The 19,788-nt window shown below is 34.4% G+C and overlaps 1 long non-coding RNA gene across 1 annotated transcript; it reads left to right on the forward strand.

The window, feature by feature from the left end:
• The first annotated feature begins 989 nt into the window (after positions 1–989).
• LOC137637109 (uncharacterized) lies at positions 990–19,206 on the forward strand. The gene is made up of 3 exons (XR_011043393.1): positions 990–1,140; positions 12,691–12,844; positions 19,052–19,206. It is a non-coding gene; the product is annotated as an uncharacterized lncRNA (long non-coding RNA).
• Positions 19,207–19,788: the final 582 nt, after the last annotated feature.

The following is a 19,788-nucleotide window of genomic DNA, read 5'->3' on the forward strand; positions in this document are numbered from 1 at the left end:
TCAGTGCCTCTTAATCTAGAAAGCTGCCATACCCTAGTTCAGGTACTTCTCTTCTGACTATAATTGAAATACAAATACAGTAGTTATGTTATATACCTAGAGTATATAGTCGAACTATAAATCCTAGATTTTAAGATACTATCTACTTTCATTTTATGGTGATAGTTTTACTATTCTAACATAAATCTTACTAAATTTATATCTAAAAATTATATAAGTCATGGAAGATGATATTCCTAAAGGCATTAACTCATAAATTTGCTAAGATGACATTATAACGAGAAAAGAAAATTAATTTTTCACTAGGTAAATATACTTTAGTTACCTTTAAATAATTAAATTACGTTTTCTCTAAATAAAAAGCTGTATCGTTTTCTTCTTTAGCCCCACTGTTTTAGGGGTAACTTGCTTATACATTTCCCTCGTGTATATCCATTAAATATTAGATTATATTCATACTAATATCTTAATGAACTCCTATAGTAATTAAATTAATCTATTTGAAGATTTTTTTGGATATATTCTAAGCAGTATACCTTAATTTTAGCTAATGAAAAGGCTATATAGAACGCAGGCTATGGTGGAGGTCTTTGATTGGATAAAGCAATTCTTTAACCAGGGGGACAACTTGTTGAGAAATTGTCCCCAAATCTTGGAATTTCTAGAGGTTTTAGGGGACATCTAGTTTGGGAATTCTTATACATTTGGTAACTGTAAAACACTACCTAAATACTCATGAATAATTCAGTCTTCAATAATATCAATTAAAATTATTATTTGATTAATATATCTTTCAGAGCACAAACTGAAATCAGAACACAAATTGATTATTAAAAACTGAATTTTGCTGTTGTTGGTTTCACAAATACCATAATTAGAAGTAAATACAGAATGTATTATAATCGTAGAAGATACAGGAGTACATAGTACAGTATTTAGTGAGCTACAGGTTCCAATATTTATCGGGGACTACCTGGAGAAAATTACTTCTGGTCTAGGGAACTTTTAGGGACTAGGGATGTTTCTGACAGTTTAGACAGTAGAAGAAGGTTCATTTCTGTCCCAGACACTGGGACAGGAAGAAGGAAGTGTGTCTTGTCTTTGAACTTGTGATTCTGTGAACAATGAAGGATTTAGTGGGTAAGGAGGGACAAATTTTACAAGATTTTTTGTTCTATTGTGTCCTAAATGTTGTTTTATCACTCAAAATACTGTAGATTCGAATATATTATAGGTGTTGTAGGTTACCATGATTGATAGCAAACCATAGAATTTCTGTAAGGGTCTTTTAATGGCGAAGAATTTTTATGAAAAGATATTTCTCGAAATGGCCTTTTTAGCTTGTGGTGGTCATTCCCTTGATTATTGAAAGGTTATTAAATGAAATTGTTTCTAGATGTGGCTTTAACTGTTCAATTAATAATAGGAGTCTGTATAACTATAGCTGTGTAGTTTGAGTTCTGGGTAGGTACACTGTAATCACCTATAATTGAAGTTGTTAGTGTAGAAAAAATTATGTATAAATTAAAGCAGGAAATGACCGTGATAAAAGCCCAAGTAGGAACACAGCTTTTTATTTAAGTTTTAAGGATATATTCTTGGGAAAACCTTTACAGAAAAGATTAACCTTGATAAACGATTTATTTTGTATGCAATTCGTGTCTTTTTCTCATTCCATTAGCGGACTTATAATTACCTCATTAGTCAATGAGCAATTAACTCTTACTGTAAGGGGGGTGTGGTTCCTTTGCCTATTTTTCGACCAACCAGACAGAACTGGTTTTCTGTATATCTGTTCTTCGTTTAAGAGGACGGACCTACTCGTTGTCAGTGAATTTCCACAAAATGTTTTTAATCTGGAAATGGTAAGCCTTATTTACTAATTAATACTAAGACTACGTTTAGTATCAAGTTATTTTCTGTGTAAAGAAATATGTTGTTTTAACTGATGTAGAATAACCAACAGCCAAAATATTTGACCTGGCTCAAGGTGGTCATAATGGACAAGTGCTTCTGTTGAGTTTTAACCCTCAAAGACTTTTTTTTTAGATGTTATAACAGTTATAAATGTTAATCTAACTTGAAGTACACATTTGGCAGTGCACAGATACTGGGGTACGTAAATTAATCGAAAAGTGTTATCATTATTATTATTATTGTTATTATTATTATTATTATTATTATTATTATTAAATGCTAATCTACGACCCTAGTTGGAATAGCAGGATGCTATAAGCCTAGGGGTCCCAACAGGGAAAATAGCCCAGTGAGGAAAGGAAATAAAGAAAAGTAAAATATTGTAAGTATAGTAACATCAATATAAATATTTCCTATGAAAATTTTAACAAAACAAGAGGAAAAGAAACTAGATAGAATAGTGTGCCCGAGTGTACCCTCAAGCAAGAGAACTCTAACCCAAGACAGCGGAAGACCATGGTACAGAGGCTATGGCACTACCCAAGACTAGAGAACAATGGTTTGATTTTGGAGTGTCCTTCTCCTAGAAGAGCTGCTTACCATAGCTAAAGTTTCTCTTCTACCCTTACCAAGAGGAAAGTGGCCACTGAACAAGTATTGGTTCCACAATTGTAGAATTCTATAGTATGTGTCTATGTTGAATCACATATGTGTTCATAGGTTATGTTGGCGATCTCAGATGTGTTTCTCATCTTGCAATAATCGTAGTTTTATCTAGAATTCACAAATTGCCTTTGTTTATAATAATCCTTTTGTTTGTGGTTCAGAGTGTGGTCTAGCCCGTACTGATGATTGTAAATGACCCCTTGTTTTCGGCCAATAAGTGAATTTTCAATACTTTTCGTTTTGGTTTTGAAACTGAGGTACAATTTTAGCTTTTATATATATTCCCGTTTTATATTCATTGTGATATTTATTATTTTTCACATGTTGGTTGCAGATTCGTAGTAGGTTAGCCAGAGTTTATTGATAAATTCAGATGGGTTTTCACCTGGGTATTGGGTGGACATTAGACTACACCAGGTAAAATTGAGGCCACACCATGATCGATAATTGGAATTCCTGTTCTTAGATAACAAAATCCATACCCCAGTTGAGTAATTGTTCCATTAACATCGAATTGAAAGTAAACAAGGAGAGTTTTTTTCTCTAAATTTCTTGTTAAATCTCGATTTTTGCTTTTTCATATCATAAACGCTAAATGTCTTCAAATACACCATCCTCACCATCTCCTCCTACATCTATTGACGCAAAAGGCCTCAGTTAGATTTCGTCAGTCGTCTCTTATTTTGAGCTTTTATTTCAATACTTCTCCATTCATCATCTCCTACTTCACATCCCTGACTGGTGAACGCTATTCTGGGATTCAAGTCCCACTCAAAATATATACTTTCTCTGGTCGCTGCAACCTCACCATTCTTGTGAGCTAAGGATGGGGGTTTGAGGGAGCCTATAAGTCTATCTGCTGAGTCATCAGCAGCCATTGCCGGGCCCTCCTTGGTCCCAGCTTGGGAGTGCTTGGGTGCTGATCCTATGTTTATATGGTCATTCTCTAGGGCATTGTCCTGCACGATATGGCTAAGTCCCTGTCCCTTGCCCCTGCCATTCATGAGCAACCTTTTAACCCATGTAGGCCTGGGTCTTCCAACTCTTTCTAGTACCTTGTGGAGCCCAGCTGAACGTTTGGTCAACTAATCTCTCTTGGGGAGATTATGATGAGGGGTAGATGGAGAGGGTTTGGGCAGGCTCTTGAAATATATCAGGGAAATATAATTTGCTTCATATCTTTGTTAAAGAGAGTTCATTTGTAGTAACACTGTTTATTGATTCAAATCCTAAGTGACGTAAGATCAGAGTTGATATATGTGAGGTATTATAAAGCATAGAGAAATCACTACAGTGGGTGGAACTTTTTACTTTAGTTGTACCTTTTGCTTTTGAAAGCTCTGGGAAATCGTGAATTGGGAGGAGATACAGTATTAATGAATTGTATTATTCACAGGATAGGGAAAAGTAAGTTGTTAATTGTATATGTTTTCGGGAGGACGTAGAAATTAGAAGAAGTGTTGAACCTTCATCAAAGGATTCAATCTTTTTCGAAAGAGAATCCAATGACTCGACGTTTTCAGTCAATGATGCTGGGAATAAGTTCAGTTATTTTGTTGATTTTCCTGAACTTGCAATTTAGCATGTCTAACTTACAGCAGCGCTGGTAGCTTGAGGATAAGGGACCAAGCAATCATGGAAAAAAAATACGAGATACGAAACAGGTGTTATGAAAGTTTATTGTTATGTTGCTGTTTATTAAGAAAAAAAATTGTTTCAATTAAATTATTAGAGAAAGGAGACAGTGAATATTCACATGTTAATTCGAATCTTTTCATTTTTATCTTGCATGCAATCTTGGGTCTTCTGGGTAGGGAATGTGACTAGGTTTGGCTGAAGAATGTAGTTGTTAAATACGAGTGGATGATGGGTTTGTTAAGGTTGCATTAACCCCCCCCCTCTCTCTCTCTCTCTCTCTCTCTCTCTCTCTCTCTCTCTCTCTCTCTCTCTCTCTCTCTCTCTCTCTCTCTCTTGCCCTGCCCACACTTTTAATTCTTAAGCACTGGAAGCTTCCACATAACTCTCTCTCTCTCTCCCTCTCTCTCTCTCTCTCTCTCTCTCTCTCTCTCTCTCTCTCTCTCTCTCTCTCTCTGCCTACACTTTTAATTCTTTTAATGCATTCAAATTAAGTATAAATTAAAGCAGGAAATTACCGTAATAAAAGCCCAAGTAGGAACACGGCTTTTTGTTTAGATTTTTAGAAAATATTCTTGGGAAAACCTTTATAGAAACGATTTATCTTATATGCAATTCGTGTCTTTTTTTCATATTCCATTAGCAGACTTATAATTACCTCATTAGTTAATGACCAATTAACTCTTACTGTAAGGGGGTGGGGTTCCTTGCCGATTTTTAAACCAACCAGACAGAACTGGTTTTCTGCATATTTGTTCTTCGTTACAGGTACTCTCCTACTCGTTGTCAGTGAATATTTAAGAAATCAGTTATTCATCTGAGAATGGAAAGCCTTATTTAGTAATTAAATACTAAGTCTTCGTCTAGCATCAAGGTAAAAAGTTGAATTTATTTTGCATGAATTAATAATGAAGGGAAATTGCTGGCTACAGTATCATTTTGCTTTTAACTTTAAGGCTGGTTAGAAAGGATCAGTGTTTCTGTTTTTTCACCATTATAAAATTAGTGAAGATGCTACAGCAATTGTAATTTTAATCTAACATTCGAAATTGTGGTCAAGAACTACTCAAAATGGGTGAGTATTGGTTGTGACATCATATTTCAAAGGACAATATTTTACAAACCAAACTCAAAAGTACGTCTTTGTGAAATCATACTCGCGTTTCTAGGTGACATAGGCACTTGCATGAGTTGCTAATCGGGCAATAATCGTGACTTTTCTTAAATATAAATATTAATATATCTTATGTATGAGTAATATTTGTTAGTTTTGAGTGTAGTGAGAATCTGTTTATCCAGCGACTATAAATGGCTTCTCATGTAGTGGGGCCTATACATGAGCTTTACTTAAAGGGCTTTGTTTTTCTGATATATGTTCTTGATATCACACCATTCTTCATTATCAGTGATTCGTGTACATTTTAAGGTATTTAGTATATTGCACAACACAATTGTTTATTGGCAAATGCTTTAGTTTTGAAACTGAGGTAATATTTAATTTAGTATTTATCTACTTGTAGATATTTACTATTGGTTTTTATGTGTTGGTAACTTGGGAGGAATTTCTTGTGTAATTCTGATATTCATGACAAAGTGTTCTTGGAAAAGCATTTACTGATACGCCTTATTTTGTATGAAGCTATTATCAATCATTTTTCTTATAGTTTACTAGTGGTATGGCTTACTCAGTTGCTTAGAGTTAGAGTTCTCTTGCTTGAGGGTACAATCGGGGACACTTTAATATCTGGTTTCTCTTTCTCTTGTTTTGTTAAAGTTTTTATAGTTTATGTAGGAAATATTTATTTAGATGATGTTACTGTTCTTGAAATAATTTATTTTTCCTTGTTTCCTCTCCTCACTGGGCTGTTTTCCCGGTTGGGTCCACTGGGTTTATAGCATCCTGCTTTTCCAACTAGGGTTGTAGCTTAGCAAGTGGTGATGATAATAATAATAATAATAATAATAATAATAATAATAATAATAATAATAATAATAATAATAATAATAGTTAATGACTAAACAATTACTGGTTTTTCAACCAGTGAGGCAAAAAGTGGTTTTCAGCATATTTGCTCTTCGTAAAGATCAAGTGTGTTGTTGTTGTTGTTGTTGTTGTTGTTGTAGTAATCCAACTAAGTACAAATTTAATAGTGCACAGATACTGGGATACTAGATGAATTGAATTTTCACATTTGGCAATGTGGTGCAAAACTAATCAAAAGGGGTTTTTATAAGTATTGCTTCCACAGCTATAGAATGTAGGTAATTGTGACACCCTGCAGTAGTGTTACTCTTTATTTGAAATTATGGTTAAGGAAGAAAATTCCAAAGTAAGTGTCTATATCGAATAATATCTTGAGATGTGTTGCTCATCTTTGAATAATCGTAGCATTTCATATAACATAAATCGTCTCGTTTATGATAATGTATATTTTTGTACTTCAGTTTGGTTACTGTAAAGAGCTTACAGTTTTAATTTGGTCAATAGGTGAACTTTTTATGCTTTTAGATTTTGAATTTATTACCATTTTGTTTTAATTGAGATATTTACTATAATTTCTCCTATGTTGGTTGCAGAATCGCTTTAGGTTAGCAAGAATTTATTAATAAATTCAAACTGGTTTGTGTTTGGGTGGAGAGAAGTAACAATGATCAGCACCAAAAGGTTAATTAGGAATAATATTATTAAATTCTTACCTCAGTTGAGTCATTTCTTAACATTTACATCAATGATAATCTATTTTTGCCTTTAATAGCTTAAGGACAAATTGTCCTCAAATAAATTAGGGAAATATAATGAGCTGTATCTTCAGTCAAGTGAGTTCAATTGTCTTAACGCTGTGTGTGCAGGTTAAGTAAGCTAAGGTTTTGATGAGAACCAGACTTCTAGGAGCCTGGTGTGGACCATGTTATCAATTATCGGCATCTTTGTGACCTTAGGATTAATCGTGTTTGGTCTAATAGGATTCGAATGAACGTGACCGTTCATAGTTTCTCTGCTTTGCTTGTGAACGTGGCCCTCAGTGTAGAGCAGTGATGGGCCTGGAATTTCTACTTAACAGATTTCTCTCTCTCTCTCTCTCTCTCTCTCTCTCTCTCTCTCTCTCTCTCTCTCTCTCTCTCTCTCTCTCTCTCTCTCTCTCTCTCTCGTATTCTGTTACCTTTCAACAAAGAGAAGTGACCTTATCATGACTACTTTTCTCAAAAGTACTATTTTCTAAGAATATGCTATGGTGACCCCCTTGTAGGTATTCTAGTAATCCTTCAGTCATGTGGATTTAAATCTCTTCCAGTCGAAATCCTTCAATCCAACTGGTGATTTATTTCAGAGTTTAATTTTTCCAAAATATAATTTTTTTTCAATACAGTTCCCTGCTATATTGGTTGATTGATTTGGTAGTTAATATCCCATTCGTTTAGAGGCTATTGATCATATAGAGAGAGAGGAGAGAGAGAGAGAGAGAGAGAGAGAGAGAGAGAGAGAGAGAGAGAGAGAGAGAGAGAGAGAGAGAAAGAGAGAGGATTGGTCCACGTATATTTAATTGCATGATAAAATTATTGAGGCCTTGTTGCCCCCCCCCTCTCCTCTCTCTCTCTCTCTCTCTCTCTCTCTCTCTCTCTCTCTCTCTCTCTCTCTCTCTCTCTCTCTCCTCTAAATAATTATATTAGTTAAATTGTTCTTAGTGCAGTCGACAAACAACTGTAACCACCTCATTAGTTATGGCATAAATCTTATTATAAGTATTATTAGTTCCTCGTCTGTGTTTGCGGTTTGCCAAGCAAAGGTTGTTACCTGCAGTTTTGCTCAAGGTAGGAAGACTGAGAATCTACACGTCTTCAATGTTTAAAGGTTTAAAGGCTACTCATGAATGGCAGAGGCAAGGGACAGTGACATTGCCCTATCGAGTAGACAATGCCCTTGAGAATGACCATATGTAACCCCCCTCTCCAGCCAAGCTAGGACCAAGAAGGGCCAGGCAATGGCTGCTGATGACTCAGATCGAACTAAAGACTCCCCCAAACGCCCCATCCTTAGCTCACAAAGATGGTGAAGTTGCAGCGACCAAAGGAAATTGACATGTATCCTGGTTTCATTATCTTGAAACCATCTGTAACTATTCTCGTGTCAAGACGATTTGTTGGATGTACAATATGTAGTAATTCTCTTAGATATTTTGTACGTCCGGTTCTGATAACTTGAGTCATTGTACGAAGACACTATTCTAGCTTAAATAGGCAACCAGTTTAATTCAATTGATATAGGAGTGATTTTTTCTAGAGGTGGGACACCTTTTTTATCAATTGTTTATTTTCTTATTTCCTTTCCTCACTGGGCTATTTTTCCCTGTTGGAGCCCTTGGGCTCATAGCATCATGCTTTTCCAACTAGAGTTGTAGCTTAGATTAATAATAATAATAATAATAATAATAATAATAATAATAATAATAATAATAATAATAATAATAATCTTGCTGCTCTGTTTATTATGTTTTGTAATATCTTAAGTTATCATTTAAGATCGTAACAGAGCGAGTTTCAATAGTCAATTCTGGAAATAAAACAGGACTTATCAGTCTCAGTTTTCCTCACTTCTGTAGTGACGTAATCATGACACCATTATATCACTACTTGGCTGAAAATAACGAGTGGACTTGTCCAGTATAGGTCAATACAAGATGGACAATCGGTTAGCGGTTGTCCAAAGTTATTTCTGTTTAGTTTTGGAAGGAGAGAGAAGCGACGACCCCTTGGCATTTCTCATTAGCCAAACTTAATATAAAGGTAAAGTTCATTTGGTTTTGAAATTTGATTCACTGTGATTTGATAATCAACCCAGTGTCGAATTTTATCATAAGTTAATATTTCGACTTCAGATGTCCCTGGAATTGGTTTGGTCATCTGGTGGTATTGAAAAACGGCAGTCTTAAAGATGTATTTATAATTTTTTTTTAACTAAGCCACTATGTGTGTATTTTAAGTATTTTAATCGTGGACGATATCTGGCCAGAGAGGCATTATGGAATTGGTAATGGCTATAGCAAAGGGCCTCTCTTAGAAGCTAATATATTACACATATTACGATCTCCAAAATCAGGAAGACTTAATAAGTTAGTGTCTTAGTGGAGAACTTGAAACAGTGGGCACAAACAGTGGTAAATTAAAAATTTATGGAATTCCATTTATGTTTAATGTAATTTGGTTAAATCAAGTGTTGTTTTAAATACAGAGCAGCAACAGTAAATGAATTACCAGCAAGATATTTTTTTCATAATGATCATAACGTAGAATCCGGCAAGACCCCACTTTCCTGGCTGCAATGATTTAACTCCCGAAGAATAAATCTCAAATTGATGGATTTAAAACTGTTATCATTTATGCTTTGTTTCATCTCTATTTAATAGCATTATCATCTATTACTGGCAGGGGATTTATAGTAATTACCTGTGCCAACTAAGTTGGAAGGAGGTTACGTCTTACCCCCTGTTTTTGTGTTTGTGTGTGTTTATATGTGAAAAGCTTCCTGGCCACAATTTTAATCGTAATGAAACTTAATGTGATTAACTGTTATGTAAAAAGCTGGAAATTATTCAATTTTGGAAGGTCAATGCCAAAGGTCAAGGTCATGGTCAAGCGAAACGTCCAATTTACGTAATCAACCATAAGTTTGGACATCGTTGTCACAGGGACTTCAAACTTGGTTCATATTTGAGTTTATGAAAATTCACACCAATTAATACATGTTAAAGTCAAAAGTCAAGGTCAAGGTTGAGCAAAAGGTCGAGGAATAAGCTGTCATGGCGGAGGTCTGCGCTCTACTGAATGCCCCTCTATTTTACAATGAATTTCCTTAAGACTTGATATCTGATTTGTTTCTGACCTTAGCACAGATGGTGTAGCAACTGTACTGTGTGTAAGGGGGAGGGGCTTAGTTTAAGACCTCTGACCTCTGACCTCTCGGTGTAGGTGTGGCTGCTTACTGCAATGGTCATTAGAGATGGATTTGTCAGTGAAAACATCTTACCTTCTATACATTACTTGAAGAGTTAACTTCAGTATTCAAACATTATTAGAAAATTGTATTGAAGAGTTGTATGGCTTGTCAAATTTTAATGGTTTTCGACAGAATTTAAAACTACAGTATTGTTAGTAACAGAGAAATAGAGAGTAAATGGAGAATGAATGTGCTATATAAGTGTATCACTCAACAAATTAGGGTACTTTTCATGTTAATCAAAATATTGCAAAAGGGAAATTTAAAGTATTTAAATAGTTTGCAAGAACCTTACTTGTATCATAGTGTTGTTTTGTATAACTCAACTATTATTGATATTTCAGATTATGCATATATATAATTCCAGGTAGATATGTTTAAAATGTAATTAGGTGGATAAAAAGGTTTCTTTTGTTAATTCAGAAAGTAGTTAATATTCCCACTCATTAGTGGACTGAAGTGGACCAAATTAATGTCTCCACCAGTTGCCCCATGGCTGGCCATTTGAGCCACATTTCTAAAATACGTTCCCATCCTGTTCCCAAGGGCGAGCATTATGGGCAAGACTAATATAAAAACAATTAGAAGGGCACTCAGTAGAACGCAGTTCTCCAACGCAGAAGCATATTTCTCGACCTTTTGCTTAATCTTGACCTTGATTTTGACATTCATAGGTGTTAATTGGCGTGGATTTCCATACACTCAAATATGAACCAAGTTTGAAAACTCTGTGACAACGATGTCCCAACTTATGGCTGATTAAGAGAATTTGACATTTCGCTGGACCGTGACCTTGACCTTTGACCATGAGCTTCCAAAATTTAATCCTTTCCAGCTATTTACACAACTGTAAGTCCCTGTAAGTTAAATTAATCTACGATTAAAGTTGTGGCCAGGGAGTAAAACATAACCTCCCTCAAACTTCGTTGGCGGTGGTAATAATTCCTGCCTATTTGCACTACTAATAAAAGCCTTTAAAATCTCTCCAGTAACCCCAGTAGAATGCAGTATTTTACTTTCCTTTAAGGACTGCTTTCCTGGTCCTATTAAATGGGGGAGCCCTACTCGCTACAGGACCTACGAAATAAGTTTATCGTATGTATTCTTAGGTATTTTGCATATCACACTGCATAACTGGTATTTGTCAAATTCACATTATAGAAGCGTTTAAAGAACAAGAAGTCTTCAGTTTCTTGTTAAATATTTCTCATTTATTAGTTTTCGAATTTTAAATATTTTATAACAAATTGAATATTTATATAGGCACTATCTAGTAACCTTTGCAATTTCTTGAATTCACTATATAATTATCCACTTTGTTCCACCGAGTACAGTTTATTGTGAAATCCATTCCTTAGTGGGGTGATTTCCTGAACATTTCCCTGTACTTTTTATCATCAGTCTTGATCTTGCAATCTTTTTTTCAAGATGTCCATACCTTTGACAGCTCTAGCGGATCACATGCTACCTATCCCGGATGTTATGAGAACCCTATTGCTACATAACTATATCCTGTAAAGTATCTTATTTTTTTTTCCCTCAAAATTCCTGTCCTTAATTTTATTTGGAAGAAGAAATTTACCTCCACCAGCAAAGTTATATTTTTGCCCGTTTGTGTGTGTTTGTGAACAGCTTCCTGGCCACAATTCTAATAGTAGAGTAATGAAATGTGTAGGGATTAACTGTTATTTAAAAAGCTGGAAATTATAAAAAATTGGAAGATCCATGCCGAAGGTCAAGGTCACGGTCAAACGAAATGTCCAATCACGTAAATCAGCCATAAGTTTGGACATCATTCTCACGGAGACTAGAAATTTGGTTCATATTTGAGAGAGAGAGAGAGAGAGAGAGAGAGAGAGAGAGAGAGAGAGAGAGACTTTAATGAAATTCTCTCTCAACTTTTTGCCAATTTAGAATTTACTCAACGGTTGAAGTGAAGTGTGTTTAAAATTGTTTTTGTGCATTTTCTTTGGTTATATTTTCTTGCTGTTGCCTTTTTTTCTGGATTGTAAACTGTGATATTTTTCTTCATCAAATTAACCAAAAACTGTTGACTAAAGTAATTTAATTCCTATTCAATGTTTTGCCTTTAACTCTCCAAAACGGAAATAAACATGCATAGTTTATTAGGCTACTAAAACAATTTTATCAAGTATAAAAATGGTAAATTAGAAAATGGTAAAAGTAATTTAAAGGTTTTCAAAGTAAACTAAAATGTTTAAGAAATGTCTGTACTATGCTTGAGTAATTAACTTATAATTAGGCAGTTTGTTAATTCCTTAAGAAGATTATGAGATGTCGTGTTGTGTAGAGATAAAATATTATAACATTAATGCTTTCTTTAGTGAGATAGGCATTTAGTTTTTCCATTTTTCAGATTTAAAAATAAGTGAAATTTAATATTTTCATATGTCGATAGCTTTTTAAAGAACATTCAGTTTAAAATTTCAGATTTAAAATAGTTTAATTTTCTCTTCCAGATGTGTATAGCTGTTTCCACGCAAACTACAAGGGCGAAAAAAGACATTTAAATTGAGTTACTTTCAACTGGAGGAAATTGAATAACTGGAAAAATGGCTGAAGTTGAACTTGGGTCGAAATCAAGAATGGATTTTGAAACTCTTAGAGTTGAAGGTGAGTTTAAACCCAAGTCAATTTTCTAAACACTGTCACCAGTTAGGGTAAAAAGGAGTAAAATAGAGGGATGCTCAGTAGAGTGCAGACCTCCGCCACGGATGCTCATTTCTTTACCTTTACCTTGACTTTAACCATTACCTTTACCTTTTATTTTTACCTTTGACCTGAACTTTTACCTTTGACCTGAACTTTTACCTTTGACCTGAACTTTTACCTTTGACCTGAACTTTTACCTTTACCTTTGATTTTTACTTTACCTTGACCTTTGACCTTGACATTTACATTTGACCTTGACATTTACCTTTGACCTTGACATTTACATTTGATCTTTGACCTTTACCTTTGACCTTTGATCTTTGACCTTTACCTTTGTCCTTTGATCTTTGACCTTTACCTTTGACCATGACCTTTACCTTTGATCTTTACCTTTACCATTGACCTTTGACCTTTAACCTTGACATTTACCTTTAACCTTGACATTTACCTTTAACCTTGACCTTTGACCTTTAACCTTGACCTTTGACCTTGACATTTACCTTTGACCTGGACCTTTACCTTTGACCTGGACCTTTGACCTTTACCTTTAACCTTTACATTTGAATTTTACCTTTACTTTTGATTTGACCTTTGACCAGGACCTTTACCTTTGACCTGGACCTTTACCTTTGACCTGGACCTTTAGCCTTTGACATAGGACTTTCAAAATTGAATCACTTCCACTGTCTCAACATAAGAATTATTCCCTGAAAGTTTCACAACTGAGTAAAATTGTGGCCAGGAAGTTGTTCATTCACAAACAAACAAACAGGGACGAAAACATAACCTCCTTCAGACTTCGTTGGCAGAGGTAATTGTTATGGATAGCTGTTGATCTTAGTGAAGTCAGAAGTTAGAAAACATAAGGCTTTAGGGGCTAGAGTAAGTACTTGGTATGTTTACATATTTACATACGAAGTCTCTCTCTCTCTCTCTTTCTCTCTCTCTCTCTCGATATCTAGGAATATCTCTCTCTCTCTCTCTCTCTCTCTCTCTCTCTCTCAGCATGGACGAATCTTACCCTCACTACAAGCTCAAATATAATACTCTTAATGTTACTATGTCTGTCATTCCAATCATTATCCTGAAACATTCGACCTCTTATTTCTCAACTCGTCTGCAATTGTATGGCGGTCTGCTTTTCTTTCATTTATCGATTGCATCCATTATCAAGTATTTATTCCCAAGGAGAGTTCTTCTATTCATTGGCTGTTTCTTCTTTTACCTAACTGCCTACACTGTTTTGTTTACAAGATCACATTCTATTATTATTATTATTATTATTATTATTATTATTATTATTATTTACTAACCTACAACCCTAGTTGGAAAAGCAGGATGCGATAAGCCCAGGGGCCCCAACAGGGAAAATAGCCCAGTGAGGAGAGGAAACAGGGAAAAATAAAATACTTTAAGAACAGTAACAACAATAAAATAAATATTTCCAATATAAACAATAAAAATTTTAACAAAACAAAACAAGAGAAAGAGAAATTAGATAGAATATAGTGCCCGAGTGTATCCTCAAGTAAGAGGAACTTGACCCAATATATGGTGTTTCAGACTTTATTTTTTCTTTACCAACACTCAACGAGTCCTTGTAAATTATTATCTGAACTTTCTCTCCCACTTCAAACATTAGACATTGAAACACTTACTCTCATTTATTCACGTGTATTCACATTATGTTCAATGTCCACTTCCTTTCTCCCTAAAGTGAAATATGTCTGTCCAGTTCTTTGACCACTTGACACATTCTCTAGCTATCGTAGCCCCAGGAAATCTCTGCACCAGTACCTATCAAGAAACTATTTTACAATCTATTTGTTACAAGTGCAGTAATTCTGCCATCTCTTTCTTGCAATGCTTATAGGAATAAATCCATTTTTTATCATCCAGGCGTACTTCACATCACCGTTTTCTTCATGTGTAGTATCTCACACTTACAGCCCATCTCAATATTATTATTATTATTATTATTATTATTATTATTATTATTATTATTATTATTATTATTATTATTATTATTATTATTAATTGCTAAGCTACAACCCTAGTTGGAAAAGCAGGATGCTATAAACCCTTGTGGGCCCAAAAGAGAAAATAGCTCAGTGAGGAAAGGAAACAAGGGACAATAAAATCTTTCAAGAACAGTAACAACATTAAAATAAATATTTTCTACATAAACTATAAAAAAATAACAAAACAAGAGGAAAAGAAGTTAAATAGTGTGTCAGAGTGTACCCTCAAGCAAGAGAACTCTTTTGAGATAAAAGGTAATTAACCCAGTTCTTGATAAACTTCTAGTATTTTTCTCATACTTTCGAAACACCTACCATTGTCTTCACTCTAAATATGTATAAGGGAGTCTGTCCATCTAATTGCTCGACATGCTAATTTAATAAGTATCTTAACTCATTATCAGGGCTGCCTTTTTTTGCATTACTTTCAAAATATAGGGACCTTTATCAAGCACTATATACTCTATCCAGCGTTGTTAATTAAACGGTATATAACTCATACACAAATATTTTTTATGCTCTTGCAAATTGACGTATTACTAATGCTACCTCTCTACTAAATTTCAGTGTTACCTCGGTCTCTATCGTACACTAAACCACATAATTAACAAATACTGTATCTCTCTCATGTGATATTATACAAGACCTTACATTATCTCCTTTCATTTTGGAATCAACTTGACATTCATCTATAATGTTACTTGACACTTTTCTCTCTTTTCTATATTGCACTCCAAATTCAGTAACATTTTTTTTTCCATTTCCTTATATTTCCACAATCATATTTTACACTTTCTCCTTCACTGTTTCCTTTAATCTGACAGAAGATTCTTGGTCTCACACAAGAACTTCCAAATACTAAACGGTTGACACTTATTTCTGTCTCTTCCATCCTTTCACATGAATTATTGGTTCTCCTATACATGGTCTTTTTATCAAATTCATCTGAAATAGTCTTGATGTCTGCTTTCATTTATTTAAACCTTTTAGCCATGGTAAGTAGCTCTTCTAGAAAAAGGACACACTCAAATCAAACCATTGTTCTCTAGTCTTGGGTAGGACCATAGCCTCTGTACTATGGTCTTCCATGGTCTTGGGTTAGAGTTCTCTTGCTTGAGGGTACAATCGGACACACAATTCTATCTAATTTCTCTTCCACTGTTTTGTTAAATTGTTATAGTTTATATAGGAAATATCTATTTTACTGTTGTTACTGTTTTTAAAATATTTGATTTTTCCTTGTTTCCTTTCCTCCCTGGGCTATTTTCCCTGTTGGGGCCCTCGGGCTTATAGCATCCTGCTTTTCCAACTATGGTTGTAGCTTAGCAAGTAGTAATAATAATAATAATAATAATAATAATAAATAATAATAATAATATGGTACTGTTATCTCAGGATGGCAGAAAACCTAAAATCAGTCAATACACTTTCAAATATCAACTTGTGACCTCCCTCAACAGCACGTGACCCAGAGTCTATGACTAATAGACTCCAACATTTTCCCCCCAACTAATTCTTGCTATATCTGGTGATATACTGAAGCAAGCTTGTTAAAGTCTAGTTTCTCAATGCCTATCTATCTGTTGCCTTGGCACGTTGTCCTTTCCCTTACGTCGTATGCTCTATTAGTGTTATTCATGTACTTTTCCTTTTAGTTTATTATAAACAATAAATTTCCTTTACATTTCCTTAGAGCTACATGGACTAGAGTCAAATAAGCATTATACATTACAGTACCGAGTTTTATTCAATGAACTATCTACTTTCACTCATTAACCTTGCACAAATCAATTTAATACAGACAGTACGACAAAGTATATAAATAACCCCTATGTAATGCTATGCCAGAAATTCCTTTCAGTCTTGTTTCATTTTCCATTCTAAACTCTACTTGAATTTCCTTTAAAATATGTTTTCATTGTCTTCCTAGTTTAATAACCTACCTCTCTCTCTCTCTCTCTCTCTCTCTCTCTCTCTCTCTCTCTCTCTCTCTCTCTCTCTCTCTCTCTCTCTCTCTCTCTCTCTCTCTCTCTCAGGTGAATCTGACTCCTTATTTTATTTACTTTTCTGTCATTCCATTCTTCCACATGAATCATAACACACTTATTCTTCACATTCTTCTGCAATTTTCCCTATGTCTGCATTCATCTCTCACCAGTGATTGATCCTTATCACCTTTACATACCGCATTCATCAAGTATTTATTCACAAAGGGAGTTCTATCTCTGCCTGTTCTCTTCAATCAAGCAACTGACTTCATTTAGTTCTCTTCTTTAAATCACTTTCTTGCAAGGAACTTAACCGTTCTGACCAAAGATACTCTTAAAACATACGTTCCTTCAGACTCAAGTTTCTCACATGACCACCATTCAACCTTTCCCTTTTCAATCACAACCATTCTGACCCAAGTTACTCTTACAACATACGTTCCTTCAGACTCTAAGTTTCTCACATGACCAACATTCAACCTTTCCCTTTTCAATTACAACCATTCTGACCAAAGTTACTCTTAAAACATACGTTCCTTCAGACTCTAAGTTTCTCACATGACCAACATTCAACCTTTCCCTTTTCAATTACAACCATTCTGACCAAAGTTACTCTTAAAACATACGTTCCTTCAGACTCAAGTTTCTCACATGACCAACATTCAACCTTTCCCTTTTCAATCACAACCATTCTGACCAAAGTGACTTTGAAACAGATGTTCTTTCAGACTCAAGTTTCTCATATGACCAACATTCAACCTTTCCCTTTTCAATCACAACCATTCTGACCAAAGTTACTCTTAAAACATACGTTCCTTCAGACTCAAGTTTCTCACATGACCACCATTCAACCTTTCCCTTTTCAATCGCAACCATTCTGACCAAAGTTACTTTGAAACAGATGTTCCTTCAAACTCAAGTTTCTCAAATGACCAATATTCAACATTTCCCTTTTCTATCACCTGTTTGCAGAGGTTGATCTCCTACACATATATTAAACTCTAATTCACCTTTCCTCCATTTTTCTCTATTCACAGCATCATCCAATTAGCGTTCTTCCTTCGTTTCATTTCCAGACAACTTCAACATTACTTCGTCCATTTTTGTAGTAAATAAAAACAATAATAATATTCTTAAATCCTTCCGAAACATTTACCACCGATTTCACCCTAAATATAAGTACTCTTATTTTTCTTCCTTTTGTTATGTTAGATTTTTTTTTATAGTTTATACGAGATATTTGTTTTAAAGTTAGTGTTCTTAATATATTTTATTTTTGTCTTGTTTCCTTTCGTCACTGGGCTATTTTCTGTGCAGGAGCCCTTGGGCTTATAACATCCTGCTAGGGTTGTTGCTTAGCAAGTAATGACAATAACAATAACAATAATAATGATAATAGAAGGGGTCTGTTCTTCTGTTTCTTCTCAGAGTAGGGTTCTAGTTGTTAATGATAAAGACTGCTTTCATTACATTGTTTTTAGGATATAGGGACCCAAATATATTTGTTTGAAAATTAGATTAAATATAATATCAACGCTTTACTAAATATCAGTATTTCCCCAGTGTGCATTGTACACTAAACCACTTGAATACATATATACTGTATCTCACTTGTGATACTATACAAGACCTTACTTTTTCCATTATAGACTGTAGTTATTCATATAGAATTTTTAATTGGCAATTACTATTTCCAGAACCATATTTTGCACATCGTCGTTCAGTCACACCATAAATTTTTTTTTTCACATGAATCATGGAATTTTCTACACATTCTATGCATCACATTCATTTTTCGTTATTTAAAGCATAAACAATTATCTTTCTTTACTCTGTAACAAGTATAAATTTAATCTACGTTTTTTATTTATGAATTTATTGGTTATTTTATTCCTATATTGCACAATGAACTAAAATTTCGTGCCCATATCAGGATTTGTCTAGCAATAAGTAATTTATTAGTTTCACTTGGCTAATAATTATGGATCTTATTATATGCCTGTATAACTTTTTCAGCTAATTTTCATATATGATTCTCACTTTGTAAGTTTCTTTTACATATGTATTGATAACTTCCATGTTCTATGCATAAGTATTCCAGCCCAATTGGCATATAGGTAATTCCCATTTTCTATGGTTCAAGTATGTAATTTTTTCAGAAATGGTCGGAATCTTGGTGCTTCCAGCAGCAGATCGGGGTATACCTGGAATTCATCGCCTCGCCTCTCTTCCGGGCGGTATCGGAAGAACCCGGAACCAGCCCTAGACCAACACCAGTGAGGGGGGACCCTGGTCGCTCGTTCCTGGTACTATAAAAGGTCTGCAAACCTATCTCCAAAAATTCATTTACAAAATAGCTAAAGGCAACTCAAGAGGTAAAATTGACAACTCATTGAACTCTTAAACACCATTTTCTATGCTGTATCTGTGAGAAACCTTCAAATAAAATAAACTTGTGAATCAGTACTTATATTCTTTGAATACATCCCTTTTGTGTGGTTTTGAAATGAAACTTGTCTTTGTATTTTTCTTTTATTTTTCACATTTGAAAAACGACTTGAACATGAGAATACAAAGTTGACTGGCAAAATTGAATAAAGGCAAAATTGAATAAAGCCAAAATATTTTATGGCCAAAAACTGAATAAATCCAAAAGATATAGAGCAAAAAATTATTCAAGGCAACATTCAAACACGGAAATACAAAGTTGACAAGCAAAAAATAATATGACTTAAAAGCAGGACTTGAACAAAGTTGACAAGCAAAAAATAATATGACTTAAAAGCAGGACTTGAACAATGATTGTGTACAAAGTTGACAAGCAAAAAATAATATGACTTAAAAGCAGGACTTGAACAATGAAGTACACAAAAGTTGACAGGCCATTTTTATACAT

The sequence above is a fragment of the Palaemon carinicauda genome, unplaced genomic scaffold, assembly GCF_036898095.1.
Source record: "Palaemon carinicauda isolate YSFRI2023 unplaced genomic scaffold, ASM3689809v2 scaffold538, whole genome shotgun sequence".
In the NCBI taxonomy this organism is placed as follows: domain Eukaryota; kingdom Metazoa; phylum Arthropoda; class Malacostraca; order Decapoda; family Palaemonidae; genus Palaemon; species Palaemon carinicauda.